The 6302-nt window shown below is 47.7% G+C and overlaps 1 long non-coding RNA gene across 1 annotated transcript; it reads right to left on the reverse strand.

Annotated features, from left to right (window-relative positions):
• Positions 1-3200: 3200 nt before the first annotated feature.
• On the reverse strand, positions 3201-4387 carry LOC135566065 (uncharacterized). The gene is made up of 2 exons (XR_010461948.1): positions 4225-4387; positions 3201-3271 (listed from the first exon to the last, which is right to left on the reverse strand). It is a non-coding gene; the product is annotated as an uncharacterized LOC135566065 (long non-coding RNA).
• Positions 4388-6302: the final 1915 nt, after the last annotated feature.

The raw sequence follows: 6302 nt of genomic DNA on the forward strand, positions 1-6302 counted from the left end.
GCGGGCAGTTGCCGTACCAGGCGGTGATACAGCCCGCCAGGATGCTCTCGATTGTGCATCTGTAGAAGTTTGTGAGTGCTTTTGGTGACAAGCCGAATTTCTTCAGCCTCCTGAGGTTGAAGAGGCGCTGCTGCGCCTTCTTCACGACGCTGTCAGTGTGAGTGGACCAATTCAGTTTGTCTGTGATGTGTATGCCGAGGAACTTAAAACTTGCTACCCTCTCCACTACTGTTCCATCGATGTGGATAGGGGTGTTCCCTCTGCTGTTTCCTGAAGTCCACAATCATCTCCTTAGTTTTGTTGACGTTGAGTGTGAGTTATTTTCCTGACACCACACTCCGAGGGCCCTCACCTCCTCCCTGTAGGCCGTCTCGTCGTTGTTGGTAATCAAGCCTACCACTGTTGTGTCGTCCGCAAACTTGATGATTGAGTTGGAGCGTGCGTGGCCACGCAGTCGTGGGTGAACAGGGAGTACAGGAGAGGGCTCAGAGCACCCTTGTGGGGCCCCGTGTTGAGGATCAGCGGGGAGGAGATGTTGTTGCCTACCCTCACCACCTGGGGCGGCCCGTCAGGAAGTCCAGTACCCAGTTGCACAGGGCGGGGTCGAGACCCAGGGTCTCGAGCTTGATGACGAGCTTGGAGGGTACTATGGTGTTGAATGCCGAGCTGTAGTCGATGAACAGTATTCACATAGGTATTCCTCTTGTCCAGGTGGGTTAGGGCAGTGTGCAGTGTGGTTGAGATTGCATCGTCTGTGGACCTATTTGGGCGGTAAGCAAATTGGAGTGGGTCTAGGGTGTCAGTCTCTCAAAGCACTTCATGATGACGGAAGTGAGTGCTACGGGGCGGTAGTCGTTTAGCTCAGTTACCTTAGCTTTCTTGGGAACAGGAACAATGGTGGCCCTCTTGAAGCATGTGGGAACAGCAGACTGGTATAGGGATTGATTGAATATGTCCGTAAACACACCGGCCAGCTGGTCTGCGCATGCTCTGAGGCGCGGCTGGGGATGCCGTCTGGGCCTGCAGCCTTGCGAGTGGTTAACACGTTTAAATGTCTTACTCACCTCGGCTGCAGTGAAGGAGAGACCGCATGTTTTCGTTGCAGGCCGTGTCAGTGGCACTGTATTGTCCTCAAAGCGGGCAAAAAGTTATTTAGTCTGCCTGGGAGCAAGACATCCTGGTCCGTGACTGGGCTGGGTTTCTTCTTGTAGTCCGTGATTGACTGTAGACCCTGCCACATGCCTCTTGTGTCTGAGCCGTTGAATTGAGATTCTACTTTGTCTCTGTACTGACGCTTAGCTTGTTTAATAGCCTTGCGGAGGAATAGCTGCACTGTTTGTATTCGGTCATGTTGCCAGACACCTTGCCCTGATTAAAAGCAGTGGTTCGCGCTTTCAGTTTCACGCGAATGCTGCCATCAATCCACGGTTTCTGGTTAGGGAATGTTTTTATCGTTGCTATGGGAACGACATCTTCAACGCACGTTCTAATGAACTCGCACACCGAATCAGCGTATTCGTCAATATTTTTATCTGGCCAATACTGAAACATGTCCCAGTCCACGTGATGGAAGCAGTCTTGGAGTGTGGAGTCAGCTTGGTCTGACCAGCGTTGGACAGACCTCCCAGCGTGGGAGCCTCTTGTTTAAGTTTCTGCCTGTAGGCAGGGATCAACAAAATGGAGTCGTGGTCAGCTTTTTCCGAAGGGGGCGGGGCAGGGCCTTATATGCGTCGCGGAAGTTAGGTAACAATGATCCAGGTTTTACCACCCCTGGTTGCGCAATCGATATGCTGATAAAATTTAGGGAGTCTTGTTTTCAGATTAGCTTTGTTAAAATCCCCAGCTACAATGAATGCAGCCTCCGGATAAATGGTTTCCAGTTTGCAAAGAGTTAAATAAAGTTCGTTCAGAGCCATCGATGTGTCTGCTTGGGGGATATACACGACTGTGATTATAATCGAAGAGAATTCTCTTGGAAGATAATGCGGTCTACATTTGATTGTGAGAATTCTAAATCAGGTGAACAGAAGGATTTGAGTTCCTGTATGTTTCCTTCATCACACCCATGTCTCGTTAGTCATGAGGCATGCGCCCCCGCCACTCTTCTTACCAGAAAGATGGCAACACCCATCCGTAGCACGCGCTCCAGCAGGTGTATCTCATTGATCATCCCTAAAGCCAACACCTCATTCTCGGCCGCCTTTCGTTCCAGCACCTCTGCCTGTGACTGGAACGAATTGCAATCCTTCGCTGAAGTTGAAGACTTTTATCTCCCCTCACCAACTTCAAACATCAGCTATCTGAGCAGCTAACCGATCGCTGCAGCTGTACATAGTCTATTGATAAATAGCCCACCCATTTTCATCTACCTCATCCCCATACTGTTTTTATTTATTTACTTTTCTGCTCTTTGCACACCAATATCTACCTGTACATGACCATCTGATCATTTATCACCCCAGTGTTAATCTGCAAAATTGTAATTATTCGCCTACCTCCTCATGCCTTTTGCACACATTGTATATAGACTGCCCCTTTTTTTCTACTGTGTTATTGACTGTTAATTGTTTATTCCATGTGTAACTCTGTGTTGTCTGTTCACACTGCTATGCTTTATCTTGGCCAGGTCGCAGTTGCAAATGAGAACTTGTTCTCAACTAGCCTACCTGGTTAAATAAAGGTGAAATAAAATAAAAAAATAAAAGGAAAAAAATAAACATTAACTAAACACCAGTCCCTTAGAAAGGCCTTCCAGTTGTACTAGCTCGTAGGACGTACACACTAACCTCTAAACACCATGTAGTCCCTTAAAGGCCCTCCACACACTAGGGAGGTGTACCACCACGCTATTAACCACTAAACACAAACTAAAGGCCCTCCAGTTGTACCTGGTTAAATAAAGGTGGGAATAACTTTTTTTTAAATAAACACTAAAACACAAACTAACACACACACAAACTAAACACACACACTAAACAAACTAAACACACACACTAAACACACTAAACACACTAACACAAACTAAACACACAGACTAACACACACTAACACAAAATAACACTAACACAAACCTAAACATACACTAACACACACTAAACATACACACTAACAAACTAAACACACACTAACACAAACTAAACACACACTAACACACATACACTAATAGACTAACACACACACACACACAGGGAGCAACTTACAAGCACAGCACCAGAGGGCCTAGTTTGTACTTTAGCCACACAGACTCCAGCATGCGTCTGATCAGCTCCAGCTACACACACACACATCAAACACCCACACACCAAACACACACACACACCAAACACACACACACCTCAAACACACATACCAAACACCCACACACCAAACACACACACACACACACACAGAGAGAGAAAAGAGGTCAGGGATGAATTAAACATCTGATTTACTCAAATGTTACATGATAAGACCACTATTAAAACGTTTCACATTCACTTCCTGTTTCCGGTTTCACACACTGTAACACTTCCCTACTTTCTCTACTGAGCAACAAATGAATAGTAGTCGTTATGACACGTAGCAAGAGAAACAGGTGTTACTATGATTTATTTATACACAGCCACTTTCACAACCCTGACACACACCGCTAGCCGACTAACACACACACACACACCGCTGTAGACTAACACACACACACACTGCTAGCCGACTAACACACACACACACCGCTAGCCGACTAACACACACACACACACACACTCACCGCTAGCCAACTAACACACACTGTGACTGACCAAGCATGACCACTCACATCCTCTTCTCTTCTCTCTCTTACTGCAATAACAGGAAGAAACACTACCACATTTACATCCTGACACACACACAATCTCTCACACACACACACACACACAATCTCTCACACACACACACACACACACACACACACTTTATGGAAAGGCTTGTGTCTTCCTGATATGGAGTGCGCTATTTCCATGTGAGGTTCAGGGTTTTTTTCAGTCAGTGATATCTATGTATGATGTACCGTACAGAGCCTCTCTGACGTCATAACTGAGCTGTGAACAGTGGGAAGTAGATCTGTCATCCACAGGAGGAAGTACATGTATTGGAGGATAATGGTTATTGTCATTTCTCAACTACAATCTGTCTGTCTCAGGCCTTTCTTTGTGTAACTGCAAAAACAATGGAAACAGTGTTTGGGTCATGTAGAATAAGAACACACACCAGCTTGGCCACGTAGTTCACCACCAGCACGTCGATCTTCTTCTTCCCCAGACGAGGCAGGTGTCTGTTGAGGTGCTCTCTCAGCTTGTCCACCATCTATAGGAAACACAACACTTCACATTGAAGGTGTATGTCTGTCTGTGTGGTTCCCTTGATGTTCTCCTGTTCCTCTGTTCCCCTGTTCCTCTGTTCCTCTGTTCCCCTGTTCCTCTGTGCCCCTGTTTCCTCTTTGTCCCTGTTTCCTCTTTGTCCCTGTTCCTCTGTGTCCCTGTTCCTCTGTGTCCCTGTTCCCCTGTGTCCCTGTTCCCCTGTGTCCCTGTTCCCCTGTGTCCCTGTTCCTCTGTGTCCCTGTTCCCCTGTGTCCCTGTGTCCCAGTTCCTCTGTGTCCCTGTTCCTCTGTGTCCATGTGTCCCTGTTCCTCTGTGTCCATGTGTCCCTGTTCCTCTGTGTCCCTGTTCCTCTGTTCCTCTGTGTCCCTGTTCCTCTGTGTCCATGTGTCCCTGTTCCTCTGTGTCCCTGTTCCTCTGTGTCCCTGTTCCTCTGTGTCCCTGTTCCTCTGTGTCCCTGTTCCCCTGTTCCTCTGTGTCCCTGTTCCTCTGTTCCTCTGTGTCCCTGTTCCCCTGTGTCCCTGTTCCTCTGTGTCCCTGTTCCTCTGTGTCCCTGTTCCTCTGTGTCCCTGTTCCTCTGTGTCCCTGTTCCTCTGTTCCCCTGTTCCTCTGTGTCCCTGTTCCTCTGTGTCCCTGTTTCCCTGCTCCTCTGTGTTCCTGCTCCTCTAACAGTGTCCTATATTCTTATTATCAGGAAGGAGAGTGGAGCAGGAGCCTACTGGGACTTACATACACACTGCAAGTAGGTACACACACACACACACACACACACACACAAACTGCAGGTTCACACAAACACACACAATTGTAGGTACACACACACACACACTGCAGGTACACACACACACACACACACACACTGAGGTACACACACACACTGCAGGTACATACACACACTGCAGGTACACACACACACTGCAGGTACACACACACACACACACTGCAGATACACACTCCTGGAGCAGGAGAGACCTATCTGACCTGCAGGTGGAATAGCTTGCTGGGAGCAGAGCTGACGAGTCTAAGAATAGTTACCCTGCTGGTTGATGCTGAGAGGACCACAGCTAGACTATCCTAGTGTTTTACAACTGGGGATAGGTAGAATAGTTACCCTGCTGGTTGATGCTGAGAGGACCACAGCTAGACGACCCTAGTGTTTTACAACTGGGGATAGGTAGAATAGTTACCCTGCTGGTTGATGCTGAGAGGACCACAGCTAGACTACCCTAGTGTTTTACAACTGGGGATAGGTAGAATAGTTACCCTGCTGGTTGATGCTGAGAGGACCACAGCTAGACGACCCTAGTGTTTTACAACTGGGGATAGGTAGAATAGTTACCCTGCTGGTTGATGCTGAGAGGACCACAGCTAGACTACCCTAGTGTTTTACAACTGGGGATAGGTAGAATAGTTACCCTGCTGGTTGATGCTGAGAGGACCACAGCTAGACTACCCTAGTGTTTTACAACTGGGGATAGGTAGAATAGTTACCCTGTTGGTTGATGCTGAGAGGACCACAGCTAGACTACCCTAGTGTTTTACAACTGGGGATAGGTAGAATAGTTACCCTGCTGGTTGATGCTGAGAGGACCACAGCTAGACTACCCTAGTGTTTTACAACTGGGGATAGGTAGAATAGTTACCCTGCTGGTTGATGCTGAGAGGACCACAGCTAGACTACCCTAGTGTTTTACAACTGGGGATAGGTAGAATAGTTACCCTGCTGGTTGATGCTGAGAGGACCACAGCTAGACTATCCCAGTGTTTTACAACTGGGGATAGGTAGAATAGTTACCCTGCTGGTTGATGCTGAGAGGACCACAGCTAGACTACCCTAGTGTTTTACAACTGGGGATAAGTAGAGTAGTTACCCTGCTGGTTGATGCTGAGAGGACCACAGCTAGACTACCCTAGTGTTTTACAACTGGGGATAGGTAGAATAGTGACCCTGCTGGTTGATGCTGAGAGGAC

Source organism: Oncorhynchus nerka, unplaced genomic scaffold, assembly GCF_034236695.1.
Source record: "Oncorhynchus nerka isolate Pitt River unplaced genomic scaffold, Oner_Uvic_2.0 unplaced_scaffold_7838, whole genome shotgun sequence".
NCBI classification, from domain to species: domain Eukaryota; kingdom Metazoa; phylum Chordata; class Actinopteri; order Salmoniformes; family Salmonidae; genus Oncorhynchus; species Oncorhynchus nerka.